The sequence below is a fragment of the Delphinapterus leucas genome, chromosome 5 (assembly GCF_059928025.1).
Source record: "Delphinapterus leucas isolate spDelLeu-1000000601 "Yukka" chromosome 5, BTC_Dleu_Yukka2, whole genome shotgun sequence".
In the NCBI taxonomy this organism is placed as follows: Eukaryota; Metazoa; Chordata; class Mammalia; order Artiodactyla; family Monodontidae; genus Delphinapterus; species Delphinapterus leucas.
This window is the reverse complement of record NC_143133.1, coordinates 13914221-13937611: the sequence shown is the minus strand read 5'-3', so window position 1 is coordinate 13937611 and position 23391 is coordinate 13914221. Positions and strand designations below refer to the sequence as shown.

The 23391-nt window shown below is 42.6% G+C and overlaps 1 pseudogene; it reads left to right on the top strand.

The window, feature by feature from the left end:
• Positions 1–16997: 16997 nt before the first annotated feature.
• LOC111165895 (14-3-3 protein zeta/delta pseudogene) lies at positions 16998–19078 on the top strand (annotated as a pseudogene).
• The last annotated feature ends 4313 nt before the right edge of the window (positions 19079–23391 follow it).

Sequence of the window (23391 nt, the reverse complement as noted above, 5' to 3'; positions counted from 1 at the left end):
TCTGAATTCTTTTTCAGGTAGACTGCCTATTTCCTCTTCATTTGTTAGGTCTGGTGCATTTTTATCTTGCTCCTTCATCTGCTGTGTGTTTTTCTGTCTTCTCATTTTGCTTATCTTACTGTGTTTGGGGTCTCCTTTTTGCAGGCTGCACGTTCGTAGTTCCCGTTGTTTTTGATGTCTGTCTCCAGTGGCTAAGGTTGTTTCAGTGGGTTGTGTAGGCTTCCTGGTGGAGGGGACTAGTGCCTGTGTTGTGGTGGATGAGGCTGGATCTTGTCTCTCTAGTGGGCAGGTTCACGTCTGGTGGTGTGTTTTGGGGTGTCTGTGGCCTTATTATGATTTTAGGCAGCCTCTCTGCTAATGGGTGGGGTTGTGTTCCTGTTTTGCTAGTTGTTTGGCATAGGTTGTCTAGCACTGTGGCTTGCTGGTCGTTGAGTGAAGCTGGGTGCTGGTGTTAAGATGGAGGTCACTGGGAGATTTCCACCGTTTAATATTATGTGGAGCTGGGAGGTCTCTTGTTGACCAGTGTCCTGAAGTTGGCTCTCCTACCTCAGAGGCAGAGCCCTGACTCCTGGCTGGAGCACCAAGAGCCTTTCATCCACACGGCTCAGAATAAAAGGGAGAAAAAGTAGAGAGAATTAGTAGATGTATGAGGAAAGAAAGAAGGAAAGGAGGAAAGGAAGGAAGGAAGAAAGAAGCAAAGAAGGAAAGAAAGGAGGGAGGGAGGAAGGAAGGAAGGAAGGAAGGAGGGAAAGAAGGAAAAAAGACAGAAAGAAAGAAGATACAGTAAAAATAAAATAAAGTATAATATATTTATTGAATTAAAAAATATTTAGAAAAAAAAAAAAAAAAAGAGGGACGGATAGAACCTTAGGACAAATGTTGGAAGCAAAGCTATACAGAGAAAATCTTATACAGAAGCATACACATACACCTTCACAAAAAGAGGTAAAGGGGGAAAAATCATAAATCTTGCTCTCAGAGACCACCTCCTCAATTTGGGGTGATTCGTTGTCTAAAGGAGGGAAGGACGGAAAGAAAGAAAGAAAGAAAGAAGGAACGACGGTAAAGTATAATAAAGTTATTACAATTAAAATTATTGAGAAAAAAAATTTTTTTTTTTAAAAACCATGGACGGATAGAGCCCTAGGACAAATGGTGGAAGCAAGAGTATACAGACAAGATCTCACACATAAGCATACACGTACACATTCACAAAAAGAGGAAAAGGGAAAAAAATCATAGATCTCGCTCCTAAATTCCACCTCTTCAATTTGGGATCATTCCTTGTCTATTCAGGTATTCCACAGATGCAGGGTATATCAAGTTGATTGTGGAGCTTTAATCCGCTGCTTCTGAGGCTGCTGGGGGAGATTTCCCTTTCTCTTCTTTGTTCTCACAGCTCACAGGAGCTCAGCTTTGGATTTGGCCCTGCCTCTGCGTGTAGGTCGCTGGAGGGCGTCTGTTTTTTGCTCAGACAGGAAAGGGTTAAAGGGGCCGCTAATTCGGGGGCTCAGGCTCACTCAGGCCGGGGGTGAGGGGGGGGAAGGAGGGGCACTGCGTGCGGGGCGGGCCTGCGGCGTCAGAGGCGGCGTGACGTTGCGGCAGAGGCCGGCGTGACGTTGCACCAGCCTGAGGCCCGCCGTGCGTTCTCCCGGGGAAGTTGTCCCTGGTTCCCGGGAACCTGGCAGTGGCGGGCTGCACAGGCTCCGCGGAAGAGGGGTGTGGAGAGTGACCTGCGCCCGCACACAGGCCCCTTGGTGGCGGCAGCAGCAGCCCTAGCGTCTCCCGCCCGTCTCTGGGGTCCGCGCTTTTAGCCGCGGCTCGCGCCCGTCTCTGGGGTTCGCGCTTTTAGCCGCGGCTCGCGCCCGTCTCTGGGGTTCGCGCTTTTAGCCGCGGCTCGCGCCCGTCTCTGGAGTTCCTTTAAGCAGCGCTCTTAAACCCCTCTCCTCGCGCACCAGGAAACAAAGAGGGAAGAAAAAGTCTCTTGCCTCTTCGGCAGGTGCAGGCTTTTCCCCGAACTCCCTCCCGGCTAGTCGTGGTGCACTAACCCCTTCAGGCTATGTTCAAGCCGCCAACCCCAGTCCTCTCCCTGCGCTCCGTCCAAAACCGAAACCCGAGCTTCAGCTCGCAGCCCCGCCCGCCCGGGCGGGTGAGCAGACAAGCCTCTCGGGCTGGTGAGTGCCGGTCGGCACCGATCCTCTGTGCGGGAATCTCCCCGCTTTGCCCTCCGCACCCGTCGCTGTGCACTACTCCTCGGTCCCGAAGCCCCCCCCCCTCCGCCTCCCGCAGTCTCCGCCCGCGGAGGGGCTTCCTAGTGTGTGGAAACTTTTCCTCCTTCACAGCTCCCTCCCACTGGCGCAGGTGCCGTCCTTATTCTTTTGTCTCTGTTTTTTCTTTTTTTCTTTTGCCCTACCCAGGTACGTGGGGAGTTTCTTGCCTTTTGGGAGGTCTGAGGTCTTCTGCCAGCCTTCAGTAGGTGTTCTGTAGGAGTTGTTCCACGTGTAGATGTATTTCTGGTGTATCCGTGGGGAGGAAGGCGATCTCCGCGTCTTACTCTTCCGCCATCTTCAAGGTCCCCCCCCAGTTTTCGTTTTATCTTGAGGAACTGATGGGATGGAGGAGAGACGTGGGCAAGCAGTGGGGGCGTATGGTATGCTAATTAGGGAAACAGCAAGTGGTCCATTTTGGCTTTAAGTAGTGAAGAGGAACAGTCTGGAAGACTTGAGGTTGGAGTCTTAAGTATCGAGGTTTAGGCTTGGACTTCATATTGCCGGTTTTGGAGGAGACTGAAGATATGGAAGAGGCAAGTGACAGGATCAAAACTCTTCTGTAGAGTTCTCTACTAGGATTGGTATGAAAGATTGGAGTGGGGAAAAGAATGGGAAACCAGTTAAGTAGGCTACCGTATTGGTGCAAGGAGTAAGGGAAGTGAGGGAACGCAGGACTAATGACAGCATTAGAGCAGGGGTCTGCAAGCTTTTCTTCAAAGGGCCAAACATTAATATTTTAAGTGTTCTCTATCATAATTACTCAACTCTGTCTTGTAGTGAGAAAGCAGCCATAGACAATACTTAAAGGAATGAGCTTGGCTGTGTTCCAATAAAACTTTATTTTTGGACACTGAAATTTTAATTTGATATAATTTTAGATATCATGAAATATTCTTTTAACTTTTTTAAAAAATTTTATTTTGGCTGTGCTGCCCAGCATGCAGGATCTTAGTTCCCCAACCAGGGGTTGAACTCATGCTCCCTGCATTGGTAGTGTGGAGTCTTAGCCACTGGACCACCAGGGAAGTCCCGTTAACTTTTTTTCAATCATTTAAACATGTAAAAAACTTTTTTTTTTTTTTTCACTTTCCAGAGGTACAAAAACAGCCTATAGGCCATGGTTTGCTGACCCCTGCTTTAGAGGTATTTTCTTGAGGCAGAGTGAACAAGATTTAATTGGGGATAATGACCATGTATAGTCTGTACTCCTCCAATCTAGAATACTCTCCGAAGTTAAAGGGGGCACTGTTAATTACACTGGGAGAATAGGAGTAAAATTAGACTGTCCTAAGCCAACCTCAAGTGGTCATCCTAAGGTTAATGGTTAAGAGAAGTCAAAATTGCTTCAGGACCTGGTAAAAGGAAATGGAAGTGGCAATAATGGAAACAGGGAGCTTGGGAAGACACTGGTTTTAGGGAAAAGATGGCTGTAGCAGTCCCAGGTGTCATATGGTTGGGACAACATCGATAGGCAGGAAGAAACCACCCCAGAGGCTTCATAGCTGGCCACTCCTTATATCTTATTTACCAGAATTGGGTTGCTAGCTAGTCCCTAAAATAGTGACTGACAAGGAGCATGGGATTACCATAATTGGTTAGTGTTTATCTGGCTTTTGACAGTTATTATACAGGACTGTGGCATGCGTTGCTGGTCATTTAGCATCTCTGGTGCCTTCCTACTAAATAGCAACCCAAGGCAGTGTGACACCAAAAAAAGAAAAAAAAAAAAAAAAACCCTCTTCCCCTCCATCCCACACACACTCCCTAGAGAAATGGTGCTGGTTAAGAACCACTGGCTTAGACCAGTTGGGATTTACCTTGGTACTGAATTATGTGTGTATAGTATAGGGAAGAGAGGAACTAAGCAGTATTGAAGTTCTGTTGTCAGGGGAGTAGGGTGGGAAATGGTGGGTAGGTAATTAACATTCTGCCATGAGAATTAAACATTTTCTTTCTTTTTTTTTTTTTTTTTTTGCAGTACGCGGGACTCTCACTGTTGTGGCCTCTCCCACTGTGGAGCACAGGCTCCGGACGTGCAGGCTCAGCGGCCATGGCTCACGGACCCAGTAAACATTTTCTTTTATATCCTTGATAAAATAAGCATCTCAACTTCACACTTGAAGCCCCCACACTCCCCACAGGAAAAATCTCTCCCAGTAGGATACTCTTTTTTTGAATACTGTAGTAACTTTCAGACTGGTGGCCTGCTCTGTCTTTCCCTCCTTCATTACTACATGAAGGGACTAGTCCTGTATACTGATTTCCTTTACTCAGATACCTATCTCCAATGGTCCTCAGCTATCTCAGAAACTCAGTTGGCACTCAAAGGCCTCCATAAATCCACAGATGACTTCCCTGCCTTTCCCTTACAAGTGTAATCCGCTGCTTACTGATTGACTTGTCATCTCTATGGAAGATGTACCTCTCTAGGCCTGACCCCTCTCTGGAGGTATCCATACTACCCAACAAATTTTTCCATTTCTTTTCTTTTTTTAATAAATTTATTTATTTTTGGCTGCGTGGGGTCTTCGTTGCTGCATGCAGGCTTTCTCTAGTTTCAGCGAGCAGGGGCTACTCTTCATTGCAGTGCGCGGACTTCTCATTACGGTGGCTTCTCATTGCAGAGCACGGGCTCTAGAGCGTAGGCTCAGTAGTTGTGGTGTGTGGGGGCTTAGTTGCTCTGTGGCATGTGGAATCTTCCCAGACCAGGGCTCAAACCCGTGTCCCCTGCCTTGGCAGGCAGATTCCTAACCACTGTGCCACCAGGAAAGTCCCTACGGTGGCTTCTTTTGTTGTGGAGCACGGGCTCTAGGCACACAGGCTTCAGCACTTGTGGCTCGCAGGCTCTAGAGCCCAGGCTCAGTAGTTGTGGCGCACGGGCTTAGTTGCTCCGCAGCATGTGGGATCTTCCCGGACCAGGGCTCGAACCCGTGTCCCCTACATTGGCAGGCGGATTCTTAACCACTGCACCACCAGGGAGGCCCTCTTTTCCATTTCTTTTCTCACGTAGCCAACTTGCATTTCCCTCCTTTCAACTCAGCATGGCCATTGAAGTGTGATTGAAGTGATCTGTGTCACTTGCGAGCAAAAGCTTTAAGAACCCGTGCACAGTTTCTCATGCTCTTTCCTTCTGGCACAGTGACGGAAAGTTTTAGTTACCTATTGCTGCATAACAAACTATCCCAAATCTTAGTGACTTAAAACCGTAACATTTTATTATCATCAATGGTTTTGTGGGTTGAATGGGCTCATGGGCAGTTGTCTAATCTTGCTTGGTGTCTCTCATGTGGTTCCAGCCAGGTATTGTTGGACTGGAGTAATCTGGAGGCTCGATGGGGATGCTAGAATGGCTGAGCCTTTCTTTTTCCAGTGTTATTGCAGGGCCTTAGTTTAAATGGCTTCTCCTGCAGAGTAGCCTGACTTCTTACATGGTGGCTCAGGACTCTTCAAAAAGCAAAAGCTTCCAGGTGTTTGTAAGACTTAGGCTTGGAAATAACACATTCTATTGGTTAAAGCAGTCACATGGGCAACTCAGTTTCAAGGGGAGGGTAAATAAACTCAACCTCTTGACGGGGATTGGGGGGAAGAGTGACAAAGAACTTATGGCCTTATTTAATCTACCACCCCAACAATGTTCCACATGGTGGCTGCTTCCATCAGCCAGGGTCCTAGGGTCAGTACAAAGTGGAAAAGAGTCCTTAGCTAATACACATGGTTGTATGAGTGAGAAATACGTTTCTGCTGTTCTAAGTCACTGAGATATTTGTGGTTGTTTGGTAGCAAATAAAGCCTGATCGATAGTAATACAAAAATTGGTACTGGAAGTAGGGCACTGCTGTAACAGAAACCTAAAATATATGGCATTGACATATATGACTATGTTACAAATGTTAGTGGTTGGTTGTTAGGCAGCATCCAGCTCTGATTCACTTAGGAATCTCTCAGCAAATGTAGCTTAGAAATTTGAGCTCAATAAATATTTCTTAAATAAGATAGACTGTTTCTTGTAATTCTGTTCTATTTCTCTATTTTAGGGGAAAACACTTCTTTCCCACATCAGATGTTTCTTAAAGTATGGAGGGGGTGCCACTAACATAACACTCGATACCTCATTCCAGCGCTTCTAACAAGTTTCCTGATGTGTAAGTTTGGCGTGTGCAGCCCACCTTCTTCCTCTCTCCTTTCTCATGAGAGCCAGGCCGCCCACAGAAAGTATGCTTTCTACTCTGCTGCTTCATACCACAAGTTTCACAGGTGTCTGCCCATGCCAGGGGGGCCTGCCCAGGACAAGGGAGGCTTGCCCAGGACAAGGGAGGCTTGGGGTAAGCTTAACAGGATAGGCGCTCTGGGGGAAGGGGAGCTTCAGGCTTGGGAGCTAAACTCACTGCCATGGAGTGAAAAAACCTGTTGTTTGAACTTTAATCCACAAGCGCAAGAGTGTTAACAAGTTGGAAGTTAATAATTTTGGACTTTAACATGAAGTCGGTACTGATTACTTTGGGCTGTAATTCAGAAGAATAAGATAATGTAATGTCTGAACTTTTCATTTCTTGCTGGAAAATTCATATTGGAAAGGGGTCATAATCAGATTGAGGATGTCTTTTTGGCTTTTAGTTTTTAGAGTATTTTTATGTTATCATTTGATCTTCTTTTAGAACTTCTGGTAATGTTGAACAAGGTAGTGAGACATAATTTGAGGTGGCAATAGAACAGGTTGTGAATTATAGCCTTGCGTACAGAATAGCATGGGAGCTGATTTAATTGATGTATTGTTCTGACCCATTCAGGGCATTCTGGGAACAACACCTACCCTTTACCAGTGGCCCCACGAGATTCCACAAAAGAGCTGAAATCAGTATTGAAGTGGCCTTATGAAGATGGGAGCAGGACTACACTAACTGACTGCTGACTTCTTAGCCAAGGGGGATAACCATGTCCTAAGGTGATCTCAGTGGGTAAGCTGAAAGGGTCAAAGCAATGGTCTTCATACATTTTTACTGACATACCACCCAAAATAATTTTTAGGTTCACATGTAAAATTTTTTGTCCTTAGTTGCAAAAGATGTAATTTCTGGTGTAATCTAAATATGAATATTTTAAAGTATAAAGGGTTATAGCACTTAAAAATGCATTTAGTGAAATTAAATCCCATAGAAATTGAATACTCACCATCATCCATATTTACAGAAATTTTACATTACTCTTTTTTTCTCTTTGAATTTGTTTTTATTCTACTTCCCCACAGAAGTCTTAAAAATATATTTTATGCTCAAATGTATTTTATTGCTTACCCTATCAGTCTTTGTGGCAGTCAAAAAATTGTTTATAATTTAAAAAAATTTCTACCACCAAAAGGTTCTAAATGCCAAAAATTTCTTTTGGATTGAGTTATTTTTACAATTATTAGTAGTAATACATAATTAATCTTAAGTACATTACAAATTTTTCCAAATAATTACTAAAGAGAACTAAAATTTTCCTGGAAATATGTCTCTTAATGAAATGGGTGAAGCTCCTCCTCTCCAGTTGGTTCATGAATGTAATTTCCTGCTAGGACACAATAAAAAAACAAGTTGGGGGACTGTTAGGTGCAGGGCTTACAAAAGATGAATAAATGATGTTCAATGCATTATTTACAATAGAAAATTATATATCTAAATCTAAGTTTATTACATAAAAGATAGGAATGAATAATGAGGTGAGAAGTGGTTAACAAATAATAAGCAGAAGTGTTTGGGTAAGAAAACAAGTATAGACTTACTATATTCAATAATCTTCAGGTAAAAACTAGTGAAAATATTTTCTCCCATGAGTCTGAATAATTGTTCAAAAAGAACTACAAAACATTAATGTATCTGTGATATATGTTCCTTTTACATGTAATGTAATGATGATCTATTAGAAGGAAATTTGGAATTTTTTTAACATCCTTTTCCTTGAAATCATCTGAAATATGCAGTTGAGACACAGGAGGATGGCACCAAGTTCTCTCTCATAACTGAGCAGATGTGCCTTGTAACTGGTATTTCCCAGAATGTTTTCTACATATATTCCATTTTTGAATTCTGAGAGAGATATCTGGAGCATGAAACTTTGCTGTGGGTTTGTTGCCCACATGAAATAGGGCTCAACCTCCTTCAGTATTTCTTTTTGCTATCTCAACAGTATTGTTTGACACCATCAGGAAATGGAAGAGGAAATGGCATTAGACAAAAATGATCGTAACTCTTGCCACCCTGCTCTACAATTATCTGAACTCAGAACATTCCCGCACAGACCAAAATACCCAATTTCTAGCACCATGCTTTTCTCTTAATAGAAATATATTTAAGATAAGGAAAGCCAGGAAATCCTCCTGCTACTTATAATGCATTGATTAAATTAAATATTGACATCAATATTTAGAATTGTTCCTTTGTACGGTGCCTTAGAGGCTTTTTGCACATGGGAGCAAATTGTCATAGTAATATCTGGGATGGGTGAGAGGATGCCTGTCTTTTATAAGTGAGAAAAGACTGATTTTAAAATAGAATTGGAAAAATTGAATTGTTGTGAAATCTCAACCTCAGTCATATTTTAGACAGCTCAACTTTAGGAAGGAGTAGGTGAAAGTTGAATAAATGGAATTGATTTCCTTAAAATTATCTGTGCTTGTATTCCTCTTGGAAAGTAGAATCCCAGGGTAGATTTATTCCTGTTTGGAGATTACTAGGTTAAGAGAATAAAATTATGTGGGGAATGTGGTGTAAGTTGCAGGGGGTTTTATTAACATTCCTGGCGTCTTGGGCCAGCCTTTCCTCTTCCCCATTGAGTAAGATACTACATAGTGAGAAGCTGCATGAGAAAGCTCAGCCCTTTGGCAAGTCTTACCCTTGGGGCCAGGCTGCCATCAGGAATCATGACTTCTAGTCTATTCCTTTATGCTGCAGAATTTACAGGGACAAGTCTTTGGAGTAGGTGGAGTGGAGAGTTTCTGTAATCCCGTTCTGCCAGTCAGCAACCCAGTGGTAAGTCTGCCTTGTCCTAGGGTTCAGTGTTGGGAGGCCCACTGGCGCCATCTCGCCTCCAGCGTCAGCTTTATCAGGAAGAGCGACAGTTCTCAGCTGTCTACTCTTTTTCCTGTTTTTCAGTTGGCTCACAACTTGGTAGGAAGAGGGATGTGGTTTACTGAGTCCCCTAAACGTTCTCAGTCCTTAACAGTGCTGTGCATATTAACACCACAAATACTACTGTGAATTTTCCTATGTTTTTTTAGCTATGAAATTACATTCAATCCTACCTGTTATTTTTCTAATAATATTTTGTGTATATTTCATAGATTTGTACATACTAATGAGTGTTGTTTGTTTTCAAAATGTTATTTTCTAAAGGACTGTTACTGGGCAATATATGAAACATCAGAATAGTTAAGTTCAGGAGAAAGAGAATTGCTCTGTAGCCTTAAACAGCTAGTTCTTCAAGACACATTGTTGCCAGAGTTTCATAGAAGGTGAATGAATACATTAGGGGTTGATTGTAAGGAGATCAGGCGTGCCATTCTGTTTCTTCCTGTACTGTAAGTTACTTGGCCTGCTAAGCCTTTTAACATTCATAAAACAATGATATAAAATATGGCCCTCATATGAGACAATAAGATTATAAAGCACGAATCTTTGTTTTGTAAGCAACTTGGGTCTTTAGAAAATGAGCTGCTTTTTAGATTACAAAAAAAAAACTCAGGAGCTTAAAGCTTCAGTTTAATGAAGAATAAACTGTTCTTGAACCCTCTGTCATAAATTGGCATGCATAATTCAAATATTGTCATACACTAGCGGAAATTTTGACTGGCTTTGACTTTGTTATGGTTACTGAAAGGAGGTTCTCCGGCAGAACATAAATTTTTATTGGCAAGCAGGTGCAGGAATTCCTGATGAGAAGAACCAAAAGATCACAACTTTGATTCTTCTTTTTTCTCTTGCCTGCAACATCCAATCGAAGATCAAGTCCTGTTGATCCTACCTCCAAAATATGATCCCAAATTTGACGGACCACTTCTCACTATGTCTACTGCTACCATCCTGGTACAAGCCATCAGCAGCTCTCATTTAGACCATGACAATAGCCTCTTGTCTGGCTCCTGGGTTTCCACTCTTGCCTTCCTAGAATTCATTCTCAATCATTAGCCATTTAACAATATAAATCAGACTATCACTTCCCTAACTATACTTCCCTAATGTCTTTCCCTTGCAATTAGAATAAAATCCAAGCTCCTCATCATGGCCCTTATGATCTGTTGTACATCTACCCTCTGATTGCTCTTAACTCACATTCCTTGTTCATTATGCTCTAGCCAAATTGGTTTTCTATCTTTCTTTGAATGCACCAAGCTCATTCCTACCTTTGAGATTTTGCATTTGCTCTTTTTCCAGCCCGGAATTCTCTGCTCCCAGATTTTCTCATGGCTGATTCATTCTCATTACTTAGGTTGCAGCTCAAATGTCCATCCCTCAGAGAAGCCTTTTATCCTGACCACACATCTAAAGAGCTGTCATCCCTTCTCCCCAACTTTAATCATTTCCTATCCTGCTTAATTGTTTTCACAGTATTTAGTACTGCCTGAAACTCTCTTATTTTTCACAGTTTATTATTTGGCTCTCTGCTAACCCCCACTAGAATGTGACTCCATGGTGGGTAGGGCTCGTCTGTCTTGTTCCCTGCTATATCCTCAGTGCTTGGAATGAAGGTTGCCATTTAGTGGGGGTTTATTACATATTTGAATGAGTGAATGACTCAAGGTCCAGATGTAGCCAGAGAAGGCCTCCCAAGAGGTCTTTACCTTAGTAATTTACCATAGTTCAGAGTTGTGGCCCTTTTGTTTTAAATGCTCAGATGTCAGCTTTTGCCAGCACATGGAGGTTTTTTCCTCCAGGGCAGAACTTACGTTAATGAAAGTATAAGACTGTAAAATCCCTATACTAATTTATTAGTTTTCAGTGAGCAATATAGCTGTCACATGGACCCAGACTCGTAGTAATATGATCTGTTGTGGATTTTCTGCCTGTGGGCTAGCACACATAGGATAGGGCATTAAGTGAGAAACTTTTTGGGAAAACATGGAATACAAAAAAGGGGAAAGAGTAAGATGCCTTGTATGTTTCAAGACATTTGTTTATTTAACAAATATTTATAGATTTCTGACTTTGTTTTGTGTTCTGTGCTAGGTACTGAAGAATCAACAAGTAATACTATTAAGCACCAGCAGTTTAGTTGGAGAGGCAGACAATAAACTGACAATTACAGATCAATGTCAAAAGTTCTCTTTCTAGGTTCATGCCAGGGTGATGTAGGAGGACCTAGAAGGGAAACTGAGCCTTGGGGGATCAAGGTGAGCTTCCCAGGAGTTAGGATTATTTGAGCTGAACTCTGAAGAGTTAGCCAGGCAGAACAAGGAAAGGTGTGGGGGGCACTGCTGGCAGAAGCTGCAGCCTGAGCAAAGGTCAGCTGGAGAGAGCAGAACCTTCTAAGAACTACAAGTAGTTCAGTAAGGTTGGGGAAAGGTGGAATGAGAAGCCTGGCTATCAGACTCACAGACCTAAACTAAGTAGGTCTGGACTTTATCCCTATGAGAGGGAGCTACTGAAAGTTTTTGTTTTGGTGAAGGGGCAGAGTACATCTTTCAGACTGCCCTAGTACAGCCAATACTTTGCATTCCTTTCTTCCAAAGAGCTTTCCATGAATATCTGGAGAAAGTCCACGCTCCTCCTCCGAGAACACGCAGTCCTTCCTTTACTACCCCCAGCCTTATACCTGCTATACCTGCTGCCTCCACAGCGCACTCTGCGCTCCAGACCCACCAAACTTCCCAGCTTCCAGACTCACTTCCCGATCTTTAATTATGCTTTCGTAGCCTCCACTCCTGCTAGCACTCTCAGTAGGCCACTTTCAAAAAGTGTTACAGGATTAGTCTTCCAACCTATAAAGGCAATACATGTTCCTTGCAACACAGAGACATGCAGAGGAAGAGCTAAAACCTTCTCCTTTCCTCTCACCACCACACACACATACATAGTGTGCTTTAAAACATATATACACTTTTAACTAAAATATATCTATGCTATACAATTTGTACAGTTCTTCCCTGCTCCCCCAACAGAATATCCAGTATTTGCTGGATGCCAGGCCCTATGCTTTATCTCATTTACCCCACAACTACCATACAAGGTAGGTACTGTGATCCCCAGTGGATAGACAAGCAACTGAGATGTGACTAATTTGCCCAAGGTTGCCCAGTTAATGGGAGCAGCAATTTGAACTAGGGCAATGTGGCTCTCAAGTCCACTGCCTTTTGCTATCTTCCAAATAATGCTATTTTTGTTCTTTTCAATAACTACAATATTTATATGGAGGTCCAGAATTTATTCAATTATTCCTCTGTTGATGAATGTTGAGGCTGTTTTTTGCCACTTAAAATGCCTCAATATGTAATTCTCCAAAGCGGGATTTGAGGTCAGAGGTCATACTTATTTTTAAATCAGTACATGACCAAATAATGTTCCAAGGATTGTGTAGCATTTTCATATCCCCAAGAATCATGGGACAGTATCTGTTTCCCTATACCCTCATTAGTTCTAATACTGATATTTTTAGGTTTTGGGGTTTTTTTTGGCACTTTGGTCAGTAGAAACAGTGCAACTTTGTTATGATTTGCATGTTTCCTGACTACAGGTGCAGTTGAGAATTTTTCTGTGTGTTTTTGAGATATTTGCATTTCCTGTTCCATGATTTGTCTATTCATTTCCTCTCCTGTTCATTTTTTCTGTTGGATTGTTTTTCCTTGATCATTTTTTGGCGGGAGGGAGCATGTTTATAGTAGTAGTAATATTAACGCTTTTTCTGACATGTGTTCAAATATCTCCTCCTCTTCTGTGTTCATTCACCTTTTGACTTTTTTAAGGCATCCTTTAATTTAATTTGTATGTGCTCAAATCTATTGGTCTTTCCCGTCATGGCTTTTGGGCTTCTTGACATTGACAGGTTTTGGGCATCTCCCTTTATTAAGGATTGGACCAGCCAGCCAGGACTGTCCTTGGAGGCTGCTTGATGGGCTTTGATGACTTTTCTCAGACTCTTATACCTTTGCTGCTACCTCGCAATCTCCTTCTGAGGGATCTGTTTTCTTGAGATTTGTTATTACATTCAAGCAAAGCCTTTCTAGCCTGGGAATCATTTGTCACTTATAAAAATGCGTTTGCATATCTTTGCTCTGATTCACTGTGTGCTCATTTTGTTTCTCTCTTCTAGTTTTAAGAAGCAATTACCATGGGGTCTTCTATTTTATGTATTGAGTTTGGGGCCATATTTAGCCTCTGAGTTCTTAAGCTTTTTAGAGACAGTTTAGAGGGAAGATGTGCCCTTGGTATAAGACGTATGGATGGTGAAGATAAATTGGTAATGGGGATGTTGTGGGCTTGAGAGTGAGTTTGATTCTGTCTTTGATTACAGCTGTATAATCCTGGGGAAGTTGTTATAAGTCTCAGGGCCCTTTTTCATAAAATGGAAGTGATAATAATACTGCTTTGAGGCCACTTTTTGACATAGGATAGGCCTCCAACAGTTTACTTAGATGTTTCTTCCTTTTTGGTCACATTTCAAGAATATTTTAATGAGGTCAGGTCTTCACAAATTACCTTGGTATCCCTTTTGGTGAAACAAACTCTTTTCATTTGCTGTCAGCTTGTAAAAGAAGGATAAAAGTTCTTGACCTTAAAGACTGACACTCTACAGCTCTCTGGAAGGAACTGCCCATATTTCATTATTGAAGAGAGAAACATTTAAATTCTAAGTGGAAATTAAATTTGAGGCCATTTTACACAAACCATGGCTTAGGGCCAAGGCTACAAGACAGAGCATGTGTGGGTTGGGGGTAGACACTAGGGAGGAGTCTGGCCTGCATTTTGGTGGATTTCAAAATGTGTACTAGAATTTGTTCCAAGTCGTCATGAATGGGCTCATAGAAAAGAAAGTTAGAGGGAATCTAGATTTATCACCCAGGCCTCTTCCCCTGCCCTCAAGCTGATGATCATGAAACCACTTAGCGAAGGCAGTTGGTTGAATTGCTCAACTGATAGTATTCCTGAATGATAACTAATTTTAGAGGATTTGGGGCTGAGTACTGATTCTGAGAAGCTAAAAAGGAGAAATGGGTCTCAGGAGAGCTTATGCTTCATCTTGTGTAATGATCTTTGTTCTTTGTCTCCCACCTCCACATTTGAGGCAGCATTGACCTGCTCTTTCATCAGGATCCAATAGACAAAGGGAAGGAGGCCTAAACCAGTTCCTAGCTTAAAAGGCTTGCTGTCCTTCAAGCTCAGGCCTTGAAGGATTCAGACTTTATGCAGGTACTCAAATCAACTAACATAGTTGAGCGCTATGTGTAAGACACTGTGTAAGATGGTGAGTATGTATGTTTGAGAGAGGCAGAGAGACGGGTTGGAGAGGGAGAAGGAGGTGTATAAGGCAGGTTTCTTGCCCTCAAGTAGCAGAGGTTGCTAGTAACTCGAATGCTTAAGAGGTCAGGCATATTAGGTTAGTTAAGTGACTTTGCATGTGTAAGAGAAACAAGAGAGTAAGCATGATAGTTGACAACAGATACTTGTGTCACTGACCATAGGATGTGGTGTGGGCTATGTTAAACTGGAGTGTGCATCCCTATTGAACAGGAACAGCCCATGCAAGGATCTAGCACAGTGGTTCTCAAAGTATGGTCTCTTGACCAGCGGCATCAAAATCACCTGAAACTTGTTAGAAATGCTGTTTTTTCGGTCCTATCCCAGACCTAAGGAATCAGAAACTCTGAGGATGGGGTCTTGCAGCTTATGTTTTAATGATCTCTTGCTGTGATTCTTATGCTCCCTAAAGTTTGTGTTGGCGTTGTGGGAATTTGGGCCCAGTGTTGCTAGATCTTTTGGTTTTTCAAGAGAAGCTAGAAAACTAAATTTTTTATGGGAATTTTGTGATTTTTAAATATATATATATATATTTAAATATATAAATATATATAAAGCATATATCTAATTTTTGTGGGGGAGGGAGCAGATGTACCCTTTGTAGGCCAAACAGCAGGCCAAGGAAAGCACATCTTTGGACCTTGGGGTCTCCATGCCTCCAGTTTCAACTACAATAGAGTAGTCACATATTTGACAACAGAATAATTGAAAATACTGTTGGGCTAGAGGAATGACTCTCAGTGTGTGTTTGTGGGGGTGTGGTGGGGTGCAGCAGGACATTGGAGTCTGGCAGGAGGAGGCTTTTTTTTTTTTTTTTTTGCGGTACGCAGGCCTCTCACTGTTGTGGCCTCTCCCGTTGCGGAGCACAGGCTCCAGACACACAGACTCAGCGGCCACGGCTCACGGGCCCAGCCGCTCCGCGGCACGTGGGATCTTCCCGGACCAGGGCACGAACCTGTGTCCCCTGCATCGGCAGGCGGACTGTCAACCACTGTGCCACCAGGGAAGCCCCAGGAGGAGGCTTTTAAGAGCTGCACAGATTCTGATACTTTCCCAGTCCAGGTGCTTCCCCACTTCCTACCATGGTGAAAGTCCTAACATTGTTAGCCACTCTTCCTCTTGCAAGTCCAGAGCATCCCTTGGATATGCAGCCAAGGAGGAAAGAAGCCATGTCACAGGTCTAGAGCACCGTGGTTTATAAACTGCTTTCACATCTGTCCTTTCATCAGATCCTTACAACCCTGTGTAATAGGTGTGATGGTTATTGTCTCCATTTAAAGCAGCTAAACTAGGCTGAGAGAGGTCAAGTGATTTGTTGAAGGTCACGTAATTTGTAAGGGGAAAACATGAGACTAGATACCTAATCTTATAATTTTTAAACTAGAATTTTCCTCCCATATGTAGTTTTATGTGTTTATCCATACCGTCACTAATGTTTTCTTTTTTTTTTTTTTTTGGCTGCGCTGAGGCATGAGGGGTCTTAGTTCCCTGAACAGGGATCGAACCCACGCCTGCTGCAGTGGAAGCAGAGTCTTAACCACTGGACCACCAGGGAAGTCCCTACCATCACTAATTCTTGAAAGGATCTGATGTGGCTCATTTCACTATAACTGGTGACTAGTTTTTTGCCATTCCCATGACCAGGCCTCAGATGGTCCCCTCCCTGGCTTGGTGTGCTGCCTGGGACCCCAGATCTTCTTCTGTGGGCTGGGAAAGTATCAGCTTTTAAAAGTCCCCTCCTGTCAGACTCTAACGCCCTGCTGTTCCCCCTACCCCTGCAGACACACACACAGTCATTCCTCTAGTCCAACAGTACTTTCAGTTACTCTGTTGTAACAAGACATTGAATTGTCCAGACCAGTCGTCCCTTTTGGGACCCTTCTCCATCATCAGCTTTCCTCCTGGGCTCTATTTGTGGGGTTCTGGGTCTCCTTGTTCTGGCCTATCTTGTCACCTACTAAGCCTCAGGGGGACACTCTGAGTCCAGAGCTGTCCCCAGTACAGGTGATACGTGACATGCACATCAGTTGTCTGGAACTGGACTAAGCACCGGGACTCATAGGGCAAATTTGGATGATAGACAAAGGACATTATTAGGGGAGCTAGAATTTAGGATTCTTCAAGTATTCTCCCCAGTCTAGCTTAAAATGCAACAGTCATGCATCTGGGTAGCACTAACAGAAACATTTTAGTAGTTTGAAATTTCCGGGGTTTGTTAAATGCTACAGTTGACCCTTCAACAATGGCGGGAGGGGGCTGGTGGAATTGGGGGACCCTCCTGGTGGAATCAAAAGTCTATGTATGGCTGCCTCTCCCGCCCGCTTCTCGGCGCAGCCTCTGCGCCCTGCGCTGTGGCAGCGGCACCCAGCTTTCCCTGACCCGGATGGCGGCACAGCGGGCAGGCCGGGCCCAGGCACCGGGCTGCGAGCCGAGGCGGCCCAGAAGCGCCCGCCAGAACACCCAGTCATGGATAAAAATGAGTGGTGCAGAAGGCCAAAGTGGCCGAGCAGGCTGAGCGAGATGATGACATGGCAGCCCGCATGAAGTCTGTAACTGAGCAAGGAGCTGAATTATCCAATGAGGAGAGGAATCTTCTCTCAGTTGCTTATAAAAATGTTGTAGGAGCCTGTAGGTCACCTTGGAGGGTCGTCTCAAGTACTGAGAAAAAGACGGAAGGTGCTGAGAAAAAACAGCAGATGGCTGGAGAAGACAGAGAAAATTGAGACCGAGCTAAGAGGTATCTGCAATGATGTACTGTCTCATTTGGAAAAGTTCTTGATCCCCAGTGCTTCACAAGCAGAGAGCAAAGTCTTCTATTTGAAAATGAAAGGAGGCTACTACTGTTATTTGGCTGAGGTTGTTGCTGGCGATGAGAAGAAAGGGATTGTGGATCAATCACAGCAAGCATACCAAGATGCTTTTGAAATCAGCAAAAAGGAAATGCAACCAACATATCCTATCAGATTGGGTCTGGCCCTTAACTTCTCTGTGTTCTATTATGAGATTCTGAACTCCCCTGAGAAAGCCTGCTCTCTTGCAAAGACAGCATTTGATGAAGCCATTGCTGAACTTGATACATTAAGTGAAGGGTCATACAAAGACAGCACACTAATAATGCAGTTACTGAGAGACACCTTGACATTGTGGACATCGGATACCCAAGGAGACAAAGCTGAAGCAGGAGGAGAGGAAAATTAACCTGCCTTCCAACTTTCGTCTGCCTCGTTCTAAAATTGACACAGTAGACTGTTTGTCATCCATGCTGTCCCACAAATAGTTTTTGTTTATGATTTATGACAGGTTTATGTTACTTCTATTTGAATTTCTATATTTCCCATGTGGTTTTTATGTTTAATATTAGGGGAGTAGAGCCAGTTAACATTTAGGGAGTTATCTGTTTTCATCTTGAGGTGGCCAATATGGGGATGTGGAATTTTTATACAAGTTATAAATACTTATAACTTGTATAGTTATACTTTTGGTATAGTACTTTTGGTACATTTTGGCTTCAGAAGGGCCAGTGTTAAAACTGCTTCCATGTCTAAGCAAAGAAAACTGACTACATATTGGTTTGTCCTGGTGGGGAATAAAAGGGATAATTGGTTCTAGTCACAGGTGTAGCTGTGGGTACTTTAAGGTTTGGAGCACTTACAAGGCTGTAGTAGAAATAGATATCCCATGGATATTACATGTTAAACTATGTGTTATCTGTGGAATACTCAGTCTCAGTGTGCACACCACTGACTACAGCTACTGAAGTGTTCCTTTAGTTGTGACCCAATTTACTCTGGATAAGGGCGGAAACGGTTCACATTCCATTATTTGTAAAGTTACCTGCTGTTTTCTTTCATTATTTTTGCTACACTCATTTTATTTGTATTTAAATGTTTTAGGCAACCTAAGAACAAATGTACAAGTAAAGATGCAGTAAAAATGAATTGCTTGATATTCATTACTTCATGTATATCAAGCGCAGCAGTAAAACAAAAAAACCATGTATTTAACATTTTTTAGCTTTTTGTTTTGTTTTTTGTTTTGTTTTTGATACTTGCCTAACATGCATGTGCTGCAAAAATAGTTAACAGGGAAATAACTTGAGATGATGGCTAGCTTTGTTTAATGTCTTATGAGATTTTCATGAACAATCCAAGCATAATTGTTAAGAACACATGTATTAAGTTCATGTAAGTGGAATAAAAGTTTTATGAACGGACTTTTCAAAAAAAAAAAGAAAAAGTCTATGTATGACTTAAAGTTGGTGCTCCCTATATGTGTCCACTTCCTCTGTATCAGCGGTTCTGGATCTGTGGTTTGAACCAACTGTGGATCGTGTTATACTGCAGTATTTACTACTATTAAAAATCCATATATAAGTGGGCCCATGCATTTCAAACCTGTGTTGTTCAAGGGTCAACTGTACTCTGAAGAATTCTGGAACGTGCAGGATTGGGTGGACATTGTGGCTTCCTCCCTCCCTTCCTTCCTTCCTCCCTTCCTTCCTCCCTCCCTTCCTTTCTCCCTCCCTCCCTTCCTCCCTCCCTCCCTTCCTCCCTCCCTCCCTCCCTCCCTTCCTCCCTTTCTTTTTGTGGCTGTCTTCGACATAATCTTTTGAAGGGGTTGTTTCCTTCATATCTGGAAACTGGCCAGGGAGGGATGGTGAGGAGAACTGGTTACTGCTGGGTATCTAGGTACTTACAGCAGGCCTCTGCATGTCAATTGTATGAAAAGCTGTTCAGTCTTCTCTTTCTTATCTTCACTCCAAACCATCACTGTGACTGACGCTGTGTGTGTTTGAGAGGGAGAGAAATAGAGACAGAGAGACACAGAGAGTGAGAGACAGAGACAGAGAGACAAAGGGGGAGAGAAAGAGAGAGAGAGAGAGAAATACTTAGTGACCAAGAAAGCACTACAGTGCAGAAATGTCTTGGTACAACCCTGCTGTGAATATTTGTAGAAAGACATGGAACATTTTGCCAGGACCTTGCTTTGCCCAGGATTGGCTTCAATTACAGTTTTTTATCAGGGGTGGCAGATCACCAGTAGGAAGGGTGTGTTTCAGCCTTATCTTGGATGCTTCCTTACTTTACTTGACTTAATTCAGAAACTAGAGAACAATTTAGTGTGTAGCTTGTGCCATTTCCTTTGCATAAAATGAAAGTTTTATTTAAAGTCCTTATAATCATTTCCACTGTTTTTCAGCAGTGAGAATAATCAAATGAGAATTGTAAACACTTTTGAGACCATTTTTACTTGACAAAACAGTTCTCCTAAGCTAGATCTTTCACTGTCTCTGAAATACTTAGGGGCAGGAGAATCAGACTTTTATAGGAAGACTATGAATTCTTGTGCATTGTCACATACTGCTCAAGGCATTTTCAGTTTAATAATAAATATTTTAAAACCAGAAAGGGACTTATCAATATGCTGGTCTCCAACTTCTTCCAAAAGACATACAGAGCAAAGTATTTCTCAGATTATTTGAAAAATATAACAAGATATTTTAAATTTCCCTCAGTGACCACATAGAATGTCATTTATCTGTCTACTTCAACACAGAGGTGTTGGGTAGCAAGTGAAGGCTGAAGCTAATTTATACAGTTATGTGCCAGACCTGTTCATATAGGTTTGTGTATAAATTCATACACACTCACACACACACACACACACACATGTTCACTTAATCCTCGCAATAATGTATGGGTCAGGTACTATTATTATCACTACTTTACACATGTGCAAACTGAGATACAGTGAGGTTAAGCAACTGTCCCAAGTCACACAGCTAAAAACTGATCACTTGCACCCAGGCGGTCTGTACTGCATGGACCCCCCTGACATGTTATTGCAGGGCTCAGCTGAGGACCAAGATTCCCCAGTGCTGGCACCTGTGCCAGAGTTGGCCCACAGGCCAGTTCTCCTGTGGGACATGGCTGCTATCACTCAGCAATCCCCATAGGCTGCAATAGCTGACACCTACTGAGTCCTTACCACGTGCCAGCTAACACGGGAAGTGTTTTACCTACATTTTCTCACCAGTTCTCCCAACAGCCTTATGAAGTAGGAGCAGTTTCACCTCCATTTTACATAGGAGGAAACTGAGACCTAGAAAAGTTAAGTCACTTGTTCAAGATCAACAGCCAGTAGGGGCAAGATTTATCATTGTGCTATCCTACTCTCCTGCTCAGGAGCCAGGCTCCTAACTTCTTTGTGTTCCTAGGGAGTCTCCACCAGCACACATTTTCTATATGTTATGACTGTTTTGCTAGGAACTTCCTGAAATTAAGGGCTAAGAGTACTTTCAGAAAGAGAAAGCCCAGTGTAACAGGGAATGTGGAAGAGAGGAGGTGACAGGGACTCTTCCCTTCAGGGAGATGTGTGTAAGCACATTACAGTGTGTTCCTGTTGGGGAAGGAGAGCACTGACTATGAAAATGGGAACTCTCAAAATATTCACTGTGGGCGGTAACATCTTGGCCTTCATCCTTAGTCAACAATTAGCATTTGGTTCCACTTTATTTAATATACAATGTATCCTTTTCTTTTATTCTTTCATTTGGACACTGTTGATGCCTTAAATATTACAGCTGCCTACCTCAGCTGTAAAGCTCTAGCAGAATTACTTGAAAATAGAATTAACTCATCTACAGACATACCTCAGAGATATTTCAGGTTCAGTTCCAGACCACCACAATAAAGTAAATATCTCAGTAAAGCCAGTTACACGAATTTTTTGCTTTTGCAGTATATATACGCAAAAGTTATGTTTACGCTATAGTCTATTAAGTGTGCAATAGTATTATGTCTAAAAAAACAATGTACACACCTTAATTAAAAAATACTTTACTGCTGGGACTTCCCTGGTGGCACAGTGGTTAAGAATCCACCTGCCAAAGCAGGGGACATGGGTTCAATCCCTGGTCCGGGAAGACCCCACATGCTGTGCAGCAACTAAGCCCGTGTGCCACACCTACCGAGCCTGCGCTCTACAGCCCGTGAGCCACAACTACTGAAGCCCGTGTGGTGCAACTACGGAAGCCCAAGCGTTCTAGAGCCTGCATACCGCAACTACTGAGCCCATGCGCCACAACTACTGAAGCCCGTGTGCTGCAACTACTGAAGCCCGCGCACCTAGAGCCTGCGCACCCCAACGAAGAGTAGCCCCCGCTCGCTGCAACTAGAGAAAGCCCGCGCACAGCAATGAAGACCCAATGCAGCCAAAAAAAACCCCACAAAACTTTATTGCTAAAAAATGCAACCATCATCTGACAATGCAGGGTTGCCACAAATCTTCAACTTGTGAAAAACGTGGTATCTGCAAAGTAGAATAAAATGAAGCACAATGAAATGAGGTATACCTATATATAAACTATCAATATTATATTATAAAAAAGAATAATTGTAGTAATGCCAATTATTGTAAAATGAAATTATAAATATTAGATTTTACCTGAGAATAATAAATGTTTAATTCTGGCATCTTCCTTAGATACCTCTTATTTCAACATCCTGTAAGCCCTTACTCTCTCTCAGCCTCCCTGGTAGGTGCTGGGGCTATAAAGATAATAAGCCATGGACCTTGTCTTCAAGGAATGTTCAGTCCCTATTGGGACACAACTGATAAAGGGTTTTGAAAACACAAAGGGCGGGATGCAATTCAGAGCAGAGGAGTTGGGGCGCAGATGCTGCCTGGGAAGCGTACTGGAAGAGACAATCCTGGAGTGTCTAGTGTTTCACACTGATGGGGCAGGGTTCGTTGCTGAGCAAGTAGGCTCTGGTGTCAAGGGGATTCAAATCCTGACTCTGCCACTTACTAGCTCTGTGGCCTTGGGCCTTGATCTGGTCTCTCTAGGCCTTTGTTTCCTTAAGTGTAAGACACTATGAAGTTTACAGGTGGTTATGGGAATCGGGGGATGAAGCACTTAGAATACTTACAGAGTTAGGCTTAGCACAATGTAAGCATTCAGTATATGAGAGCTGTTTCATAATGTGTAACAACATGAAAGCATTCTACATTTTCAAGTTTATGGACTTAGATTCTGCTTATCTCCTCAAATATTAACCACTTATCTAGATTTTCTAGTTTCTAGAATTCTTCTACAGTGCCTCCATTTCTAAAACTACTGCCTACCATACTAAGGCAACTCTAGGGAAATACAGCCAGGGGAGGTGGTATTTGGGCTGAGGTGTGATATCAGTGATAACCTTACCCCAAAATGTCAAGAGTCTCTCATTTAAGACTTGAAGGATGTATTCTGGTCGAGGGTTTGGACAAATCTGACTGACTCTTGGGTAAGGGTAGATTCTAGAATTAAAATAGATCTTGTTCTTTTCTGTTCATTAGGTGTAAAGGTAAAACCCAATAATTATCCTCAAAATAAGGAGAACATCAAACCTCAAACCAAAGTATAAAAAGAGAAATTCCTAATTGTTTCCAACTTAATTCTTTTAGTGAAAATATTAATGAGAAAAGTTGTCATCTAGGATCCCTGCCATTCCTTGGAAAATTAAGTTTAAAAAAAGTCATCTTGGATTTCAGTACAGATTTCAAATGTCATATTTTTAAATTTTGAAAGAGATGTGTAAGTTCAGTTTTTCCCATTGGCCTGGACTCGAGCACCTGTCTTTTGGACAGATATA